Genomic DNA, 23176 nt, shown 5'->3' on the forward strand with positions numbered 1-23176 from the left:
ACGGGTTGTGCATGATGGCTCTACACACTTCTTTAACACCCCTCAGGAAGTGGAGGCCTGGCTGGACCGTATACCTCATGCCCCTCCTTGAGGACAATTGTTTGCTTAGTCGTTTATCCATTGTGTTCTGATACCTCAGAGTTTTTTCTTGCTATTTTTTTTTTTTTTTTTTAGGCGTTACAATATATGCTGGGTTCCTTCTCACAGCAATGTACCTTTTTTCATTGTCTATGCAGCGGGGATGCTCTTTTAGTTTTTGGAGCTGAATGCTAGGATATAGCTTTTTATAGAGGTATAGTTTGTCTCTATACCCCAGGGCTGTTTTAGGTTTTTTATTAGCTTTAGTTAGGATTGTTTTGGGGATCCAAGTGTATCTAGGTTCTAATGGATATACAGGGTGGGGGATGGTTGGGCTGTTTTGTGTCTGTTTTTGTTCTTGTTAGTATATTAATGCCTGTGTCACTGTGTCATTTTTTGTTTTTTTTTCTTGAACTGTCATGTGATTCCGTATTCCACTGTGTATATTCTGTGGTTTCTCTATGTCATATTTGTTTGCTGGAGGGGTGCCGTCAAGGCCCTTTTGATTTTTCCTTTTCTCCAATGCAGGTTCCTCTTTACTGTGTGCCTCTATTCTCTTCGATGCTTCGTCTCCTCTGTTCCTCTGTATTCTCACCTTGATTTTAATCTCCTTCAGTCCCTTCTTTCTTCTCTTCATGGCTACAGGGATTGATGGGCTCCGCATACTCGGCTGGAATGTGAGGGGCCTGAATGACCGCATTAAGCGTGCTCTCGTTTTGTCTCAACTACAGAAGTATAGAGCAGATATTATATGTCTTTCTGAAACCCATTTGTCTGGTACTAGGACCTTAGCTCTCAGGAGGCCTTGGGTTGGTCTGTCATATCATTCTACCTTTTCCACGAATTCTCGAGGGGTCTCGGTTTTGATAAGGAAATCGGTCAGCTGTCACTTGGTCCATAGTCAAATTGACCAATATGGTAGATATGTCTTCCTTAGGGCTTATGTTAACCGCACACTTCTTCATATACTTGCTGTCTATGTCCCCCCCCCTTACAGTAATGAGGTACTTCGTCATGCTATGGCATTTATTGCTACCTCTCCCTCAGCGCCGATCCTCTGCATAGGCCACTTTAATAATGTTTTGGATGGAGGTTTGGATAGGTGGTCTGAACGTCCACCTTCTTTACCCTCTATTTCCCCTTCCCCTACGCCTTTTGCACGGCTGGTTGCTGAACTTGAGCTTGTTGATGTTTGGAGGCTAAGACACCCTCAGCAGTTGCAATACTCTTGCCACTCAGCCAGTTTCCATACCTTTTCAAGGATAGATTTGGCCTTGGTTTCCCCTGATCTCACCCCTAGAATAGTCGATGTCCGATATTTACAGAGAGGGATCTCGGACCACTCGCCCTTGCTGGTGGTCCTAGATACGATACCTGCCTGTGGAGCCAAAGTGTGGAAGCTAAACCCCTTTTGGTTGACCTTGCTGACTGATCATGACGCCCTGGTTCATGAGTGGAGGGACTTCGAAACACATAATATGACTTGTTTAGACCCACTTATTAAGCACGATGCATTTAAGGCTTCAATGAGGGGCTCCTTTATACAGCGCATTGCTTCTGTTAAGAAATCTGGTAGAGAAGAGGAATCACGCCTGGAGCTTGCCTGTTCCCAAAGTGAATCTGATTATCTTCGTACCAAAACCCTTAGTGACCGTTGCAGGTGGGATATGGCGAGGAAGGCCTGGTCTGACCACTTATTGGATAAATCCAAACGTAAATTGCTTTTCTCGCAGCATGCCCTCTATTCACAGTCGGACACAGGTGGTAGTTATTTAGCTTTTCTGGCACGGGAGGAGAGAGCTGGAGGATCCATTCAAAAGATTTGTGACCCCCAGGGAGCAATAGTCTATACTACCCCTGAGATAGCCCAAGTTTTCCAGTCCTTTTACTCCTCGCTATACACTTCTAGAAGCACTTATACCTCAGGTCAATTACAACAGTACCTCTCTGGTGCTGATTTGCCCCAATTATCACAACAAGCTATTGAATTTCTCGATAGTGGTATCTCTGTTGAGGAGGTTGAGGCGGCTATTGCCTCCTTCCCCAATAAGAAAGCCCCGGGTAGTGACGGCATACCTGTTGAGGTCTATAAACAGTATAGTGAATATTTTGGCCCTTACCTTCTAAATCTTTTTAACGCTCTCCTGGAGGGTGGCTGCTTGCCTCCTTCTATGTCGGAAGCTCTTATTGTAGTGATCCTTAAGCCGGGTAAAGACCCTACGGTCCCAGACTCCTACCGCCCAATATCATTGCTATCCACTGATGTAAAAATTTTGGCCAAGATTTTGGCGATTCGACTTAATACTGTTATAGCATCAAATATTCATGATAACCAGACGGGGTTTATGCCAGGCAAGTCTACCCTACAAAACTTGAGGCGGCTGTTTTGTCATCTGGGGGGATCAATCGGGATCGGATGCCGTGGTGGTTTCCTTGGACGCCGCTAAGGTATTCGACTCCGTGGAATGGGATTACCTGTGGGAAGTCCTTAGAAAATTTGCTTTTGGCCCCAAATTTATACGATGGTTGCAGTTGCTCTACTCCTCTCCTATGGCTCGTCTATCTGTCAATGGTTTTGTTACGTCCCCCTTCGCTTTATATCGTGGAACTAGACAGGGCTGCCCGTTGTCCCCTGCCCTCTTTGCCCTAGCTATAGAACCACTGGCGAGCTTTGTCAGATTGACCCCTGCTGTTAGGGGCATTACTATTGATGGACATGAGGATGTTATCGCATTGTACGCTGATGATATGCTCCTGTTTCTCAATGATGCCGATGCTTCCCTGACCTCCCTGCTGAATATTGTTGACACATTTGGCTTCTATTCTGGCTTGTCTATCAACAGGACAGTGTGTGGGTGGGAGGGGGGGGAAGGAGCAGACTGATATGACTCGACATATGCCGGGTCCCTTTACTGATTGATTGATAGATAGATAGATAGATAGATAGATAGATAGATAGATAGATAGATAGATAGATAGATAGATAGCAGAGATGGCCAACAGTAGACCAAAGGGCAACATGGGGGTTATTTAAAAAAAAGTTGTAACAAGCACAATCTACAGCTCTTAGCGCTGGTCTGCCCACAGACCCCTTCTCCTCCGCTACTAGTATCCTTCAATTTTGTGTACACCAGTGGCACGTGCGTGTGACATCTTTCACAGCTGCTCTCATGTGAACAACCTCTGGGCCCCTTGTCCAATACCTCTCAACAATATCCAATATCTGTAGAACACACGTCGAAATGACAACTCCACACTCTCTCTCACTGCGGGAAACAGGACTTCCTAGCGGGAAATAAGTCTTATTTTCAAACGCTTTGGGCAGTTTAGGTCCTTATCTGTGTATGGGGACAATGGACTTCACTCATACCATTTAATTGCTAGTTGACTGTGATACAAAGAGCAATCTATTTTTTTTTTTATTATTATTACCAACTAGTTTTTATAGTGCATACATATTCCAAATTTCTTTACATAGAATATGTGGCCATTCACATCAGTCACTGTCCCAGTGGAGCTTACAATATATATTTCCTACCACATATGTACTAGGTCTTATTATTTTAATTTGGAGCCAATTAATCTACCAGTATATTTGTTTGGGATTGTGGTAGGAAACCAGAGTACCCGGAGGAAACCCACTCAAGCATGGGGAAAATATACAAACTCCCCACAGATTGGGCCATGGTGGGAATCAAACCCACAACGTCAGTGCTTTGAGGTTTATACCAAATTCTGTTCACAAAAGGTTTACCACTGTTAACAATTGATGATAATATTTTGGAAGGTAAACTCTTTTTTTTTTAATCATTCATATAACAGTCAGTAAACTTTAGATGTTTTTATTTTACAGGTACCAGGTGTGTGATGGTGGCTACAGTCTGTCTTGTGGGTATTAGTGTGTTCTTCCTTGTTGGCCACTGGAGTCTCAGGCTATTCATCAAAACAACAGTGCGCTGGTAAGTTACAGACCCCCTGAGACCACAGTGTAAAATCTAAACTGTACAGGGCATGAGTCATCATTTCCATACCTCCTCCATCCCAGTGCATTCTTTGTCCGTTGCTTGACCTCCGGATTTTGACTTTCAGCACTTTGTTGGAGACTTGTATTATGATAACTGGAGCAGGGTGTGCCTTTGAGGTGACCTTGTGTGGCTGAACCCAGTTTAATATATAGCATTACAGATTAAAAAAGAGACAGAAAAAAACACATTGGTTTGTGACAGCCTAAAAGTCTTTCAAAATTGTTTCTACAGTTTCACATCTCTGTCAATAAAAATATTACTTCCTGAATAATAATAATAATAATAATAATAATAATAATAATAATCATCATAATAATAATGTGATACCACTATCTAGGTGTATTACGGGAACGCTGCAATATTTAGGTTGATTGTAAAGAAAGGTGTGTACATATGGTAAGATTTTTTCTTACGATTTTGACTATATAGTCAAAATTGTAAGGAAACTTAGTGCAGATCGCAAGGTGAAAGTCACCTTGCGATCCAGATGCAATAGCGATGCGCGGTCCCGTGAGGTTTTTATCGCAAGCCTAGACAGACTGTGCAGGCAAGTAAATTTTGACTATCTCGTAGAAAAGATTGAACCTTAGCCAAAATCGTACAAAGTCAGTATCGCAAGCACAGTCATCTATGCTTGCGATACCGACCTAGTCCTTATCGCACAGTTAGAGTCGGGATTTAGCCCGAGTCTCACTGTGTATACACACCTTATGTCATACCTACCTACTGTTCATTTCAATTCTCCTCGCCGGGAGAAGCATGGAGAGGAGACTTTGCTGTCCACTTTGTCACTAGTCCCCACCCCATCATGGCAAAATGTAACAATTATTGGGTTCACGGGTAGTGGCGGTGTACTCGGGCCCCCGCTGGGCCCCTCCGTCAGACCTGGGCCCCGGTAGTTTGTACTCGCCCCACCTCTCGGCGGCAGTGCCTATGCCAGGTGCAGTAGATATGTAAGATACAGTCTTCCTGCCACATATGCATGATTCAGAATCACACAGATCTTTAGCTACTGTACACGCTCACCACACTGCCATGACACTCTCATAAGTCAATGTGGCTACGTGCTATCGTATTGTCTTCACCCACTTCCCACCATGAAACGCCCTAGTTCACAGAAAGATCGATTCAGCTAAATTGTGTAGGACAGGCATATGCAGAGATGCATCAATTTGCATCTGCGTATGCACCGTGTGCACACAACAGAGCCGGCCCTAACCAATATGATGCCCTAGGCAAGATTTTGGCTGGTGCCCCCTAGCACCGCCGCTAGTTCTGCAGGAGATGTGTGGCATGAGTCAGCTGGCAGCTCTGCTAATGTCGGGTGCCTTTTGTTTATGAAAATGCATCATATTATTTGCATTACTTTGTGGCTAGGCTGCACAAGCAGCTTCTGCTGATTAAAATTATATGCAGCACGCCTATATTCTGTGTGCGACTGCGGCTGTATCTGCATACGAAATGCAACATTACCGTGATTTCCAGGAATACACTGTAATGTAGCATTTTGTATGCAGATACAGCCGCAGTCACACACAGAATATAGGCATGTCGCATATCATTTTAATCAGCAGAAGCTGCTGGTGCCCCTAAGCATACCAAATGCCCTAGGCATTTGCCTAGTTTGCCTATGCCTAAGGCCGGCTCTGGCACACAATCTCCATTTGCGTCCATTAGGAGAGATCTCTGCGGCTGAGAATCGGCCTCTATATCTGTACTGCGTATTATACGTAGCATGATATTTGAGAAACTATTCACACCAGAAGCATTACATTTTATGGAAGAGCTAGTGATTTGAATCCGCTTGCTTTTTTCTCATTTCTCTTGATGTCTCTTTCCACTTTTGTACTGTCAAGTTTGCCTTTGAAGTATTAAAGTTAACTATGAAATAGCTTACACTCTCAGAGATGTGTTCTCTCCTCTGGAAAACTGGGTCATTCTATATGCTGCTTCATCATTCAGGAAATATAGGGCAGTCACACAACAGCTGAATTAATAAATTAACCACTTAGATCCTGGGTGCATGACTTGTGTACGGTCCAAGTAAAAGCCACATTCTGTAAGTAGCTGCTAGGTCCCCTCTATTAGTAGTCCTTTATACCGATCTTCAGTTTCTCCCAGGTTACATTGGGCAAAACCATGTGCACTGCGGGGGGAGGGGAGGGGGGGGGGGGCAGATATAACATTTGCAGAGAGAGTTAGATCTGGGTGGGTTATTTCGTTTCTGTGCGGGGTAAATACTGGCTGCTTTATTTTTACACTGCGATTTAGATTTCAGTTTGAATACACCCCACCCAAATCTAACTCTCTCTGCAAATGTTATATCTGCCCCCCCCTGCAGTGCACATGGCTTTGCCCAACTGCTAACAAATTTGCTGCTGCGATCAACTCAGAATTAGGCCCATAGTCAGTGAGAATACTAGTAAATATTTTACCTGCATTTTGAGAGAAGGTAGTGATTCAGTTTGTACTGTCACTGATTGGTTTGTACTATTCACTGACTGGTGTGTACAATTCACTGACTGGTTTGTTCATCTACCACTCCAGGGTTGAAAGTTGTCTGCACTTCAAAGCCCATCTCTTATATTTCCTGAGTTAGATTTTCATTAAGTAGGCAAGATGCTTAAGTCACAGGGAAACTTCCATTTCCATATGATTTTTGAGAGGGGTCAGCTTAATACCCCTTTCAGACCACCAGCTTGAACACGGGTAATTGGCACATGAGTGTGCATAACCCGTGTTCATGTGTGGTCTGAAAGGTGCCAAGGTTGAAATACTGGGTCGAGTGACCCGGTATTCCAGCTCGGGTAGCGAGCAGGGTTGAACACGTTTTAAACACGGCTCACTGTGCGGTGTGAACGGGAGCCGGGGTGATGTGACCCGTTTCCCGTTCACTATGTGTGGACGGGCGGCGCTTGGAGATCCTGTGATCTCCAAGCGCTACCACTGCCGCATCACCGCTGACGTCACCAACCCGGCAATATGCCAGGTTGCTCACAGCCGCGGCGGGGCGCCTGAGGTGGGTGGCACCCTGGGAGCTCCTGTGTCAGGCTCCTGGGTGCGACCCGCCACAGGCATTCTGAAAGGGGCAAAAAATAGGCCCCAAAGTAACCACTCCATGAGACATGGTAATTATTTATCATACTGTTCTCTAAGACTCACAGGCCAATGCAGACCTGCATGCAAGCCTGCTTTACAGACAGATCTTGCTCCATACCGAGTATGTGCATTGAGAATGAGATTACATCTAATGGCGGCTCAAAGTCAGTCGCATACAGCTCGGCATACGAGTGAATATCCGGATTTGTTTGTGCAAATGAAACCGACTTGTGTTTAAGTCTGCATCAACACCACCGTGAAATTCAAAAACATCTGTCCCACCTGCAGTGCAAAACCATGTTGCACTGCAGGTGGGACAGATGTGCAGAGAGATTTAGATTTGGGTGGGTTACAGTGGCAGATTTGACCTATGGGCTTCCACTAAAAATCAGCCACCCCTCTCAATGTCAGCGTGCCAGATGCAGTTCATGACTACACTGGCTTCAGTGTGACTGGCAGTGACTTCGTATTGGAAGTCCTACCTGTCAGTCACAGACACACAGAGCAGTCCGTTTGCGGCACCGGTGCATGCGCAGTTTTGACCTTATCGCTGCACTACGAAGAACTGCAACGAGCGATCAGGTCAGAATGACCCCCATGGTTTTACCCAATTGCTAACTTGTTTAGGTTGCTAGCAAACCTGAATATGGCCCGTAGTTTGGATATCATTTTTTTTTTTTTTAGAATTTGTTAAATTGTTAACTAATTTATGAATGTTTTAATTGGAAAAAGCTGAAAGTTTTAATAGCAGTATTAATGACATGCCATCTGCACTAATCACTGTATCAGCGTTGTTTTCGGCGAATCACTTTATTCCTGTTCATTGGTAATCAAAGGTGTCCGAAATACACCTATTGAATAATTAAATATTTGTAACTGAAGACCATTGTTTAATATTGAGATCTGCACAATACAATTTCTTATTCTGTATATCAGATGCAGTTCCTCCTGTATATATTCTTGTGAGCACCAAGGTGGTGCAATGGTTAGCATTGCTGCGTCACTGCAGTGGGCTAATTTCCCATCCAGTCCAAAAACATACTGGTAGGCTAATTAAATTCTGACAAAAATTAACCCTAGTGTGTACTCACACTCACACATTTGTTAGAGAATTAAGACTGTAAGCTTCAATGGGGCAGGAGCTGATATGAATGACAAATATTCTCTGTACACCAATGTGTAAAGTGCTGGCACTATAGAAATAAATGTTAATAATAATTCTTATTCTTTGGGCTTGATAAGCAAATATGTATTTATGATGAATATACAAAATAGTGAACATAACATTACGTATTCTGATGGAGAATGAAGTACGTTAACATTTGCACATGCTACAAATGGGTGGGAGACATGGGCGTAGCTACCATAGGTGCAGGTAGTGCAGCTGCTATGGGGCCCAGAGCTAAGAGGGGCCCACCTTCCCTGTCACAGTTACATGTGTTGTATACATTTTTCACCATTGGTAGATGCAAACTTTTGCTTTGGGGCCTCCAACATATCTAGTTACACCCCTGGACCTGATCATTGTAATGTGGTATAAAATAAACTGGAGGGCATTATAATGTTACGTAATATGAAGTGGAGGCACTATAGTGTGGCTTAATATAAACTGTGGGCACTGTAAAATGACATACTGGTGACACTGTATGTCATAATGTGTATTGGGGTGCTGTGTTGCATAATGTGTACTGACAGCTCTACAATGTGACATAATGTAGGGCACTACTATGGTTCAGAAAATGAACTAGAACACTATTATCGGGCATAAAATTAACAACAGCGACAGAGAGGTGTCTCTCTAGAGCAGTGATTTTCAACCTTTTTTAACTCGTGGCACACTGAACAATATTTTTAAATTGCCATGGCACACCATCAGTCCCCCACGGGGGAAAAAAAACAAAGACGTTGGCCCCCCACAGTTCAACAAAAAGCCCCCCCCATACACACACACACACACACACACACACACACACACACACACACACACACACACACACACACACACATTGGCCTCCACAGAAAAAAACTATGACATTATTCCCCATAGAAAAAACAATAACATTGCACCCTACATAAACCATTTTGCTCCCCACATAAATTACATTGTTCCCTACATGCAATATATTCCTCCCCAAATAAGTTAGTGTCCCCCACATAAGTTACATTGGTCCCCCATACTTTATTCCCCACAAATATTAGCCCCTACCGTCATCTGTCCTCCTCCTTGTCTGTCCTTCAATGGCGGGGGTTGCATACAGCGCTGTGAGCACTGAACAGCAGGCGGACAGCTGTGCGTGCCTGCATGCGGGCGGCAGGTGCGGATGCGGGAGGGTGGCGGGCAGGAGTGGATGCGGGAGCGTGGCGGGCAGGAGGGAGGGTAGGTGTGGATGCGGGCGGGCGGGCTGCCTGGCTTGTGGAATGACTATGATGCGGCGGGCGTGACCTATGCTGTCACTGCTGCATCTCCATGGCATAGGTCACGGCCCATGCGCGCTCGAGTCTGTGCCTCCCAGAGGATCCCATCGTTGCTGCTGCCTGGGCTCACAGTTTGTTTTGAAGGTGCGGCAGCGGTTCTAGCTCCGCGGCACACCTTACAACCAGTCACGGCACACTAGTGTGCCGCGGCACACCGGTTGAAAATGCCTGCTCTAGAGGGTGTGGCATGGAAGGTCGACCACACTTAGGTCGACAGTGTCTAGGTTGACAGTATTGGTCGACAGTAACTAGGTTGACAGGGATTCTAGGTCAACATGTTCTAGGTCGACAGGTCAAATGGTCGACGTGCGTGGTTTTTTGTGGGGCGCTTTGTGTCGTTTTCTCCGTACAGTGACTGGGAACCTCAGTTAGTGCACCGTGTTCGCTCGCCATGCTTCGGGTAGGTTACTATTCCCAATCGTAGTCCACGTGAATCATTAAGTCAGTGGTTCCCAAACTGTGTGCCGTGGCTCCCAGGGGTGCCTCGGGACACTTGCAGGGGTGCCTTGGATTGGCGGTCCAGCACCAATTCAAATTATTTATGGTCAGTATAATAGGCAAAACCAGTGCTGGAGGCTGCCAATGTTATATATGTGGACAAACAGTAGCAAATCGTGTCCCTCACCACACAACCAAACCTATGGATGACATATAAACAAAATGAACTTAATTTATTATTTCTTTCCAATTTTCTCAATAGGAATCTTTTAGCCTAGGGGTGCCGTGGTACAAATTCTGATACCCTAGGGTGCCGTGACTCAAAAAAGTTTGGTAACTGCTGCATTAAGTATAAAAAAAATGAAGAAAAAAATTGTGAAAAACTCATGTTGGCCTTTTGACCTGTTGACCTAGAACATGTCGACCTAGAACCAAATCAACCTAGTTACTGATGACCAATAGTGGTCAACCTAAACATTGTCGACCTAAGTGTGGTCGACCTTGAGATCGGATACCCTCTCTAGAAGCATTTGAAAAGGGGCCCTTTCAAAATGTTGATATGGGGCCCACAAAGTTCTGGCTGCGCCCCTGGTGGGAGACACTATCCCGGTGGTCGGGATGATGGCGATCAAATAACCGACACTGGCATGGCGACAATGAAAATACTGACATGGGATGGGGTAATTATTTTACCCCTCTCCCTTACCTTATCCCTAACTCGCCTGGGTGGTGGTTAGGGCTAATATTCCAGGGGTGGCGGCTACACCCCCCTCCCGGTCCCTAACCCTGACAATCACCCTGATACTTTCGGGATGTCAGCGGTCGGTGCTCCAACGCTGGAATTCTGAGTGGTGTGAGAATTCCGGTCAACAAGATGAGAACCCCCCATATACCAAATATATGTGAAATGTGTTTGAATGGAGGTATGCTGGGTACACAGTAGATATGCCAGATTTTGACATTTCGGAACGACATATCGTTCACATAGGTCAGTTTGTACGCAGTGGATTGTCGATGATGCGCGTTCCCGCGGAACGTCAACTACATCCTCTATTGTCTGTACATGCAGGTCAATCTGGGATGTCGTTGACAATACCATGCTGTGCCGAATGCATCATGGCCCCAGTCAATATGCCCCCCGCCCGCTGTCGTTCGCACCATCGGCAAGTGTGTATGCACTTGCCTATGCCTCAAGCCCATCAGGACCTCCCACAAACAATATCGCTGGGTGCATACTGTCATCTAGTATTAACAAAGTATGAGTGATATCAGCACTGAAAGAACTTTAAAGCATTTTAAGTTTTGTACCAAAATATAAATCTATCAAGAGCATGCCAGAGGAGGCAAGATGCTCTGAAGTGCTTATAGAATTGACCGCATGCTCAGAAATTAGGTCCTTAGTGTTTTAGATCATGAGATTCATTCAGTAAGTAAATATACAAAACTGGGTGCCCATTAGTAATATGGAAGATAATGGCAGACTTTCAGCTTAGTACATATCTTGATCTAAGGTTTGTATTGTATTTCAGTGTGTGCTATTCATTAGATTAGTGAGTACCTGCAGATGTCTGTTTTTGGGTTACATGTTGCATAAACCAAAAAGAATGTTCTTGCCAATGGCACATATCATTTACTACAGAGGTTCCCAAACTTGGTCCTCAAGGCAGCCTAACTGCCTAGGTTTTACGTATATCCATGCTTGGCTACAGGTGACTTAATTAGTACCTCAGTTAATATGATGTAACCATCTGTGCTGAGCCGTGGATATCTTTAAAACCTTAACTGTTAGGACGCCTTGAGGTATTAGTTTGTGAACCTCTGATTTACTATATAATCCAGAACAAGACTGAGAGCTCTAATAAAACACAAACCTACAGGTTCTTGGGGCCGATTCAAACCTGATCGCTGCTGTGCGTTTTCTCACAGGCTGCGATCAGGTCTGAACTGCGCATGCGTATGCACCGCAATGCGCAGGCGCGATGGACCGCAGCAACGGGGATCGCCGATCAGCGATGGGATGGTGCGAAAATTCCAAAAATTCCAAACACACCGGCGATCGCAAGGAGATTGACAGGAAGAGGGCGTTTGTGGGTAGCAACTGACTGTTTCTAGTGAGTGTCTGGAAAAACGTCGGAGGGACCCGGCGTTTTGTGGGAGGATTTCTGACATCAGCTCCGGCCTCGATCATCACAGCGGCTGAGTAAGTCCTGGGCTGAGCAGAGACTGCACAAACTGATGTTTGTGCAGTTCTGCTACACATGCGATCGCACACGTGCACACACACACAATACCCTCCTCCTGTAAGTGGCGACTACCTGATCGAAGGGATGCAAAAATCGCACCCTACCGATCAGGTCTGAATTGCCCCCCTTGTCACTTACCTGCCACTGTTTCAGTATGTGACATAATTGGCCCGTAATGCTTTTTTGTGTCAGAATGATGATATTGTAAATTTTTTCTGGTTACTCTCAGTTGTGTCACTTATAAGAAGTGTAGATCATCTAACAACTAACCAATGTTGAATACACCCTTCCAATCAGAAAAACGAGATTTATGGTAAGAACTTACCTTTGTTAAATCTCTTTCTGCGAGGTACACTGGGCTCCACAAGGATTGGACAATGGGGTGTAGAGTAGGATCTTGATCCGAGGCACCAACAGGCTCAAAGCTTTGACTGTTCCCAGAATGCACAGCGCCGCCTCCTCTATAACTCCGCCTCCCTGCACAGGAGCTCAGTTTTTAGTTAACCAGCCCAATGCAGTAGCAGGAAAAGAGACGACAACGGTTAGTAGCCACATACACCACACTCTCACGACAAGAGAAGTGTCAGTGGCTAATGCCATACCAACCCAAAGAAGCTAAGTGCCTCATGGTGGGTGCCTTGTGGAGCCCAGTGTACCTCGCAGAAAGAGATTTAACAAAGGTAAGTTCTTACCATAAATCTTGTTTTCTGCTGCGGGGTACACTGGGCTCCACAAGGATTGGACAATGGGGATGTCCTAAAGCAGTTCCTTATGGGAGGAGACGCACTGTAGCGGGCACAAGAACCCGGCGTCCAAAGGAAGCATCCTGGGAAGCGGCAGTATCGAAGGCATAGAACCTTATGAACGTGTTCCCGGAGGACCACGTAGCCGCCTTGCACAATTGTTCAAGGGTCGCACCACGTTGGGCCGCCCAAGAAGGTCCAACAGACCCGAGTAGAATGGGCCGTAATGTGAGCAGGAGCTGACAGACCAGCCTTCACATAAGCATGTGCAATCACCATTCTAATCCATCTGGCCAGGGTCTGCTTGTGAGCAGGCCAGCCACGTTTGTGAAATCCAAACAAAACAAAGAGAGAATCAGATTTTCGAACAGAAGCAGTTCTCTTCACGTAGATACGGAGAGCCCGTACCACATCCAAAGACCGCTCTTTGGGAGACAGATCAGGAGAAACAAGTGCCGGAACTACAATCTCCTGATTAAGGTGGAACGAAGAAACCGCCTTAGGTAAATATCCGGGATGAGTCCTAAGAACCGCCCGGTCACGGTGAAAAATCAGATATGGGGAACTACAAGACAAGGCACCCAGATCTGACACTCTTCTAGCAGAGGCAATAGCCAGCAAGAACACCACCTTAAGGGAAAGCCACTTAAGGTCAGCTGAATCCAGGGGTTCAAACGGAGGCTCCTGCAACGCCTCCAAAACTACCGACAAGTCCCAAGGAGCCACAGGCGGGACATAGGGAGGTTGGATACGCAACACACCCTGAGTGAAAGTATGAACATCAGGTAAAGTCGCAATTTTTCTCTGAAACCACACCGACAAGGCGTAAATATGAACCTTGAGGGAGGCCAGACGCAGGCCTAAATCTAGGCCCTGCTGCAGAAAAGCCAAAAGTTTGGCTGTACTAAACTTGGAAGCGTCATAATTATTAGATGCGCACCAAAGTAGGAATGCCAGACCCTATAGTAAATCCAAGCAGAAGCCGGTTTCCGGGCCCGCAACATAGTTTTAATGACCTCTTCAGAAAAACCCTTAGCCCTCAAGACGGAAGCTTCAAGAGCCACGCCGTCAAAGACAGCTGGGCTAGGTCCTGGTAGACACAGGGGCCCTGAACGAGGAGGTCTGGGCGTTGTGGAAGCAGAAGTGGACACTCTGATGATAGGCCTTGCAGGTCTGAGAACCAGTGCCATCTGGGCCACGCCGGAGCTATGAGAAGCAGATTTCCTTTTTCTTGCTTGAACTTCCGAATTACCCTGGGCAGGAGTGACACCGGAGGGAACACGTACGGCAGCCGAAACCTCCACGGCACCGCCAGCGCATCCACGAATGCTGCTTGAGGATCCCTTGTTCTTGCTCCGAAGACCGGAACCTTGTGATTGTGTCGAGACGCCATCAAATCTACATCTGGAAGACCCCACTTTTCCACTAGGAGTTGAAACACTTCTGGATGGAGGGTCCACTCGCCAGCATGCACGTCCTGACGACTGGGAAAGTCTGCTTCCCAATTCAGGACTCCCGGAATGAATATTGCTGATATGGCTGGTAGATGGCGTTCCGCCCAACGTAGAATCCGTGAGACTTCCTTCATTGCTGAACGGCTTTGAGTGCCGCCTTGATGATTTATGTAAGCCACAGTGGTGGCGTTGTCCGACTGTATTTGAACAGGACGGTTCTGAATTAAATGCTGGGCCAGGTTCAACGCATTGAAGACCGCCCGCAATTCCAGAATGTTGATCGAGAGGAGAGACTTCTCCTTGGTCCACCGACCCTGAAGGGAGTGTTGCTCCAGCACCGCGCCCCAACCTCTTAGACTGGCATCTGTCGTCAACAGGACCCAGTTGGATATCCAGAAGGGACAGCCCCTGCACAACTGTTGGTCCCGGAGCCACCAAAGTAGCGACAGACGGACCTCCGGAGTCAATGAGATCATGTGAGACCTGATCCGGTGAGGCAGGCCGTCCCACTTGGCTAGAATCAGCCTCTGGAGGGGGCGAGAATGGAATTGAGCATACTCCACCATGTCGAATGCTGAGACCATGAGGCCCAGCACCTGCATTGCCGAATGTATCGACACTTGCGGACGAGAAAGGAAGCAACGAATCCTGTCCTGAAGCTTCTGGACTTTCTACTGAGACAAGAACAACCGCTGGTTGTGAGTGTCCAATAGCGCTCCCAGGTACACCATGCTCTGAGCAGGGACCAGGGAGGATTTCTTCCAGTTGATGAGCCACCCGTGGGCTTGTAGAAACCGGACCGTCATATCCAGATGACACAGGAGAAGTTCTGGGGAATTTGCCAGGATTAACAAGTCGTCCAGGTACGGCAGTATCCTGACCCCTTGACGGCGGAGTACCACCGTCATCACCACCATTACTTTGGTGAAGACTCGCGGAGCCGTTGTCAAACCAAAAGGTAACGCCCGAACCTGGTAATGAAGGTTGCCAGTAGCGAACCTCAGGTATTGCTGATGTGACGCTGCTATAGGAATATGCAGGTAAGCATCCTGTATATCCAGGGAGACCATGTAGTCCCCAGGTTCCAAGGCCAGAACTATAGAGCGAAGGGTTTCCATACGGAACTTGGAAACCTTCACAAACCTGTTCAATGCCTTGAGGTTGAGAATGGGCCGGGAGGACCCATTCGGTTTCGGGACTAGAAACAGCAGATAATAGTACCCCCGGCCCCTCTGAGCAAGAGGCACCTGTACTACGACTCCTGTGTCCAGGAGGGTCTGTACCACCGAATGCAGAGTGTTTGCCTTTGTCTGGTCCGACGGGACGTCTCTCTGGCAAAATCGATGAGGGGGTCGGTTTTTGAAGGCTATGGCGTAACCTCGAGTGACGACTTCCCGTACCCAGGTATCTGAAGTGGTCTTCAACCATTCCTGGGTATACCCTAGAAGCCGGCCCCGCACCCTGGGATCCCCCAGGGGGAGGCCCGCCCCGTCATGCGGCAGGCTTATCGGTCTTGGAAGCTGGCTGACGGGCAGCCCAGGCTCTTTTGGGCTTCGGCTTACCAGGTTTGGAAGTGCGGGCCTGCTTTTGGTATGCCTGACCTTTTGCTTTACCTGAAGGGCGAAAGGACGTACCTTTAGCCTTCGACACAGAAGGAGCGGTATTTGGTAGACAGGCAGTTTTGGCAGTAGCCAAGTCAGCCACTATCTTATTTAAGTCCTCCCCAAACAGAATATCTCCCTTAAAAGGGAGTACCTCCAGGGTTTTTCTAGAGTCCAGATCCACAGACCAGGATCTCAGCCACAATATCCGGCGAGCCAGGACTGACGTAGTAGAGGCCTTGGCTGCTAGGATAACGGCATCTGAAGCCGCCTCTTTAATATAGCGAGAAGCTGTGACAATATATGACAAGCATTGTCTAGCATGGTCAGGGGAGATTTCAGTATCTAACTTCAAGGCCCACGCTTCAATAGCCTCTGCAGCCCATGTAGCTGCAATAGTGGGCCTTTGCGCAGCACCCGTGAGGGTGTAAATCGCTTTAAGACAACCTTCCACACGCTTATCCGTAGGCTCTTTTAGAGACGTGACGGTAGTGACAGGCAGAGCTGAGGAAACCACCATCCTAGCCACATGTGAGTCCACTGGAGGTGGCGTTTCCCAATTCTTAGACAGCTCTGGCGCGAGGGGATAGCGAGCCAGCATTTTCTTGTGAGGCACAAACTTCGTACCCGGGTTTTCCCAGGGTTCCTGACGTATATCCACTAGGTGGTCAGAGTGAGGTAAAACTTGTTTAACCACCTTCTGACGCTTGAACCTATCTGGTTTCTTAGGAGGGACGGATGGCTCGGGATCATCCGTAATCTGTAGAATTAACTTAATAGCCTCCACAAGATCAGGAACATCCACATGTGAACTACTCTACCCATCAGCCGTATCTGAGTCAGAACCTGTGGGGTCAGTATACGTGCCGTCTTCATCAGATGAGGTGTCAGTGACAGCAGTGTATTGTGAGGAGACAAGCGCTCGCTTAGAGGACCCCTTGGACTTAGGCGAGCGATGGTCAGACTTTTTAGTAGTCAGGGACTGGTTCAACTTCTTTAACTGAGCAGATAAATCGTCCGCCCACGGCGGGTTAGCTGCACGGACCACATACGGTTGTACCGGCATTGGGGGTCCCACAGGGGGTGTTAGTTTATGAACTAGCGTATGTAGTAGCGTGGAAAAAGCGGCCCACGTTGGGTCAGTATGTGCCTCCGTTGCCACAGTCCCACTGGGGGGCAAGGAGCCCCCAGAACCAGAGTCCACAGCTGCTATATTCTCATATGGATCTGTGGCTTCAGCAACACCGGCAGTGTGTTCAGCCCCAGAACCGTTACCCTCAGAAGCAGACATGATATACTTGCAGTATGAGGTAACACAGTACAATTATCAGCAGCACTATACCTCTAAAACCAAACCCCTGTGCAGTGTAGTCAACACCAGCAGAGATAAAGGAGAGATATGGTGACTAAATCACAGAGAAAAATACGTAATACAGTATATCTTTGTGAAAATCCTATATTAGATAAAACCTGACGCACCAAGCCCCCTCAGTTTTGGAAGAATATAGGGATAGCAAGTTGAGTGAAAGACACGAAATGGACAACACTCAGCTATCAGATGCACACAGATAGTCACAGTTTGTACAATGTAGAGGTTATTACCAGGGCCGGATCCAGGGGGAGGGCGAACGGGGCGAACGCCCCCCCCCCCCTAATAGTTATAGCCATGCCCACTTACATGAGGTGGGGGCTGCTGCCTGGTGATGGTGTGTGGCTGCACTGACATCCCTCCCTATCCTCTGTGTCCCTGGGGCCCCTAGCCCCATCTGCCATCATCACATGCCGTCACCCCCACCTTGGGCAGTGTGTGCCGCCCATCGGTGTATTAGTAGTTACATGTGCCCGCTTGTGTGTGCTACATAAGAAGCACATGTGCAGCCTGGCAATGCTTTATATGCTCTTTAGAGAATTAATGGACAGTTGGTATGGCAGAATACTGCACTGGACTAGCTTACACAGCTATATAACAATAGATATAACAGTACACAGTCAGGGTTTTATAGTACAATTGCCCTGTGATATACATCCAGTTCTTACTAAGTGCACTCTTTCTTACTAACACTGACTAAAAAAGGCAGGTAGAATACTTAAGTGTCATGTAAAGTCACAGCACTGACAACCAGGCGGCTTTACATAGGAGGATTTGCCCAAGCAGTCCCAGGAACAGTGAGCTGAGGGATAATGGCGCCACAGACACTGACAGGGAGTGTGGAAAAGACAGAGATGCAGCTCCAGGGCTAGAAATGGCGCCCTGGGCTGGGAGAGGGGCTTCAGGTCTAAGCCTTATCTCCTCTGCTGGCAAAAACACCGGGTACTGTGGGCGATATAAGAATTGGTTTAGAGAGAAAACCTGACCTGCACCCATGCCCTGGTGATCTAGTGGGATCGCCTGTATCCACAGTGTCCACCGCCAGCGTGCGCGGCCCGCCTCCCACTGACCGCGCCGGATCACGATAAAGGCCGGGTCCCGCAAGCGGGACCCACTTACCACCTGGAGAGCCCCAGCCGTGTGTGTCTAACGTGAAGAAAACCGGAGCCTCCGCTGTAGGTACCCGGCAACCAGGGCTCGGGAAGGTACAGCGCCGCTGGGGAGAGCTGGAGCTGCAGCAGTGAATGTCACAAGACATTTACCACCACTGCTGCCCTTGAAGTCTTCACTTTTTACCTCATAAAAAGCTTTTCTTGGAGCAGCCCCTCTGTTAAGTGCCTGCTTACTGCAGCACCAACTTACAAAACTGAGCTCCTGTGCAGGGAGGCGGGGTTATAGAGGAGGCATCGCTGTGCATTCTGGGAACAGTCAAAGCTTTGAGCCTGTTGGTGCCTCGGATCAAGATCCTACTCTACACCCCATTGTCCAATCCTTGTGGAGCCCAGTGTACCCCGCAGCAGAAAGAAGTTCTGCAACATGGTTAGCATTGACCTTGTCTTCTAAAGGAATATCTGCCGGGAAAATGCACCCAATATAATACTTCACTGTTGGAAACAGTCAGTCAGGACCATAGAGTTCTTTAGGTGGGCACCAAATGTGAACTTTGTAGAAATGGCAAAGGAGGATTTGTCTCACTGTATTATGGGCGTAATCGAGACCTGATCGTAGCAGCAAATTTGTTAGCAGATGGGCAAAACCATGTGCACTGCAGGGGGGGCAGATGTAACATGTGCAGAGAGAGTTAGATTTGGGTGGGGTGTGTTCAAACTGAAATCTAAATTGCCGTGAAAAAATAAAGCAGCCAGTATTTACCCTGCACAGAAACAATATAACGCACCCAAATCTAACTCTCTGCACGTTATATCTGCCCCCCCCCCCATGCAGTGCACATGGTTTTGCCCATCTGCCAACAAATTTGCTGCTACGATCAACTCTGTATTACCCCCTATGTCCTCTGCGCGGTAGTGGGTTGTCTGTGCTTTTGTACCACTAAACACAGAAACATTCACTGCCAGGTGTGATGAGCAGTGTATGTGCTGCAAACCAACGGTGATATCCAGGGCCGCCAAGAGTGACTACAGTTCCAGGTACTCATGGTGGCCTGGCCAAAAGTGGGGAGGCATGGCCACACACTCTAAAATAAAAATTGTTATAGGAGGCACTGGTGGCTGCACTTGGGGCCCCACCAACAATCCCCAGACTAGGTCATTAGTACCTACCACCTCCCCCCTACATGCCCCTGGTGATATCCTGTTATGAAATCTGGCTACTTGTACCACAGTTAAAAAAATGTGCAGTCAAATGATCTGCATTTGTATACCTATTTTGCTTTATATTTCAATTGAATGCACAGATAAAATAATCCTGGAGTACAACTGGTTTAGAAACCAGTGCATACACCAATTAGTCTCTGGCATTGTGTCACATTCTACAGATCTCTGAGTAAATTTACAGCAGCATTGGCAGAGAGGTAAATATAGGCTACAGGTTCACCCACTATAGAAACCATACAACAATGCTTTTTGCTGCTGATGTATTTTCCACAGAGTAGCATCCCCTTAGATAATTATGCTTATAGAAACTTAAGTCCACTGTTAATAGAGTGGACATAACAGTAGACAAGGAACATCCCTATATTGAGTCGCATTGAGTGTAAATTGAGAGTTACCTGAGATGCCTCCAAAATGGCGATAGGAGGAACAACACTCCCTGTTAGTTACTTATGTTATACATTCAGTAGAGGATGTTCACATTGCTGGCTCATTCAGAAGGCGATCGTTTTTTATTCATTTCACTTTCGGTCAAAATGGTGAAGGCGTGATTCTACATCTTGAATTCCCTAGGCCTAATTCTGGTGAAGTGCCTGTTACTCAATGTAGCTTGTTAATAGTTACTATGTCGGTCACACAAATGATCTCAGAATCCCAGCAGCTCGTAGTAGGAGATCTCTATTCTTTTACTTTTGAGAACAATCCATAGTAATGCTAGACACGTGGTATGATATCACTAAAGATATCAGGCAATTGACCTCAAATCGACTGTGACTTATGGAATCAAGGAGATCATTATTAGGGATGTTTATAATTTGGGCAGAAGGTGACTGCTAATTGCTTGTGTATTCTAACATTTTCTGACAAGAAACAGCCTGTTAGTGCCGTTAGCGATCAGGCCACTTGGACTAAAAGCTAAGTACATGGACCCACTTGACTGTTAGCCACATACGTGGCCATATTGTATAGTGATTCTGTTGCTTAGCTCCTGGGCAGAGCATCAGGATCATAACACGTGGTTTGCTTAAAAAGTAATCAAGCAATTCATTAATTAATCCTTTCCATCAAGTTTTTGTTTACACTGTCTGTTTTCCTGTGCTAACCTCCAGTGCCATAGATGCCTACCCTCCTACATCTTCGGGAGACTCCCAGTTCAGTGTGGAGTCTCCTGCTGCCCCGGATTGTAAATATACCCCGCTGGATTCTTCAGTTTCTCCACTGCAGCTAAACTCACCTGGCACTGCTAAGGAACTAGCAAGGAGCTTCTGGGCAACATATTGTTACTAATGTTATATAGAAATATCTTGCAAGAAGCATTTAAGCGTCACTGTGCCCATAGGTGAACACGTCCTTTGTTAGGAGCATGACACGACCCCTCACTGGCGCAATTATAATCTCCCTGAAATTAATTTTCATAAGTAGGCATGTATGACTTCCAGCATTGCTTACTAACAACACTTTCAATTTTCTTCCTTATAGGCTACCGACATCACATCGTCATTACATCATAATTCCTTCAAGACTGTGAAAAAGCCTCCATCACACATCTGCCTTGCCAGACATGATAAATGCAAGTGAATATACCCTACCCCTCGTACACTGTAAAGAACTGCAAGTGCCTTATATGAAAGCTTGGCTTGCCATGCATGATGGTCTAGTAAATGCTTTCAGTCCTGAATGAACCAGCCGGGGCATATAATCCACAGTATCCGTCCCAAGAAATTTTACACTGTGTTCAGAGGCACTAGTTTGACCTATTTTAATGCTTGTAATAAAGAAAAAAAGATCTATTTTTTGAAAATTTAAGCTGCATGTTTGGAGATCTTTAGTTTTTTTTATGTTAAACAAAAACTGTATTTTAAGATATAGAGATTGTGTCCATACTATTTTTTGTTAACGTGAGCTGTATATATTAATACACTAGGTCAGCTTTTCCAGTATTATCAAGTCTTACGCCAATTGAAAACTAGAGTGATCTGTTAATAAGAACAATGTCTACTACTTAATATTTTAAATAGAAGAACCAGTTTATTTAATGATTCTTTGTAAAGGGAATTTATTGTGTGTTCATTCATATTGTATTACAGTACCATGGTGTGCAGTGCAGTTAAACAGCTTTCCATTTCTACCACCTTTCTCCTGGTGCTGAAGCCGAATGTTGGTTGCACACTGCAAGGGATGCTTCATACTTATTAAGAAGATATAATCCACGTAAACACATCCAGCCCTTGATCTGTATACGCTTTGGTCAATTCAAAGTGTATATCAGCCACATGGGCGTTTTCTCATTTGGAATAGCTCAATTTGTTTTCATATATAGGCTCAATCCATTCTAAATATTGGTGTACCACTTAAATGACTACATGCTAAAAATGTATTTGTCAGTCCTATAGTCCCATAAATCCATCCTCTTGCTGTCGGTGACATACATCCATGCCTAGTTATTATTCACTATTCAAATCATTGCTTTGATGGATGGAGGCAGTATAGTTACCTATAGAACTACGAATATCTGTTATGCATTTTGTTGATCAAGAAATCTTTTAGACCTTTCAATACATAGATTAGCAAAGATAAAATATGTTTATAATCATATTATCATTTTAATTAGATGTTTCCAAATGACCATTAGTATAGTTTAATTCTGGTATTTGACTAGAATACTGATCAAAGAATAGAATGACATGCTGAACGTGAAAACTTTTTGACTGCACAATTGGGTTTCCTGATGGTTTCTCTTTAAACAGATGGCTTTACTGTACAACGTTTAACCATGTTTAGGTATAAGGGAAAATTAATGATAACTGTACTCCTAAAGATACAATGTAATATAAATTTTGTGTCAAAACACCCAATGATAAATGTTTATACTTTTATACTTAGAGAAAAAAAAATCTGTTCTCCAGTTAAATTATTAGCCATGTTTTACAAACTGCAATTCCAGCAACAACTGACAGAAATCTTGCTTGCCCTACGATTTTGTCCCGTTCTTCAACAACACGTGTTACGTTATCACACTATGGGGGATATCCTGTTATTATCGGTACTTTACCACTGCTAATAGGATCACCGTGGGTGATCCTATTAGCCCAGATGCCAGCGTATTTTTCCCGATACCGGCACTTATTGGGAATTATGCGACAAAACATAATCCCCAATAAGGCACCGGAGCAGCGATAACGAGATGCAGTTAATATCCTGTCGGTCACAATACCGTCGCCGGAATCCCAACACACAGCGGAAGTCCGATGCCAGAATCCCAAAAGGGGACAGGACAACCCCCGGTGATTTAGGGTTAGGATGTGAGGGGGGGTTTAGGAT

At 46.0% G+C, this 23176-nt stretch overlaps 1 protein-coding gene across 2 annotated transcripts in view; it reads left to right on the plus strand.

Moving 5' to 3' along the window:
- Positions 1-23176, plus strand: part of RBPMS (RNA binding protein, mRNA processing factor) — a 288589-nt gene extending 265413 nt beyond the window's left edge. The window contains exons 7-8 of one of the 2 annotated variants that reach the window (XR_010176286.1): positions 3932-4037; positions 21335-23176. The gene's annotated coding sequence lies outside the window, so the exon portion shown is untranslated. Of the gene's footprint in view, positions 1-3931; positions 4038-21334 lie in introns of those variants that run through there. The other variant, XM_063919382.1, reaches the window with a different exon arrangement.

The sequence above is a fragment of the Pseudophryne corroboree genome, chromosome 1 (genome assembly GCF_028390025.1).
Source record: "Pseudophryne corroboree isolate aPseCor3 chromosome 1, aPseCor3.hap2, whole genome shotgun sequence".
In the NCBI taxonomy this organism is placed as follows: domain Eukaryota; kingdom Metazoa; phylum Chordata; class Amphibia; order Anura; family Myobatrachidae; genus Pseudophryne; species Pseudophryne corroboree.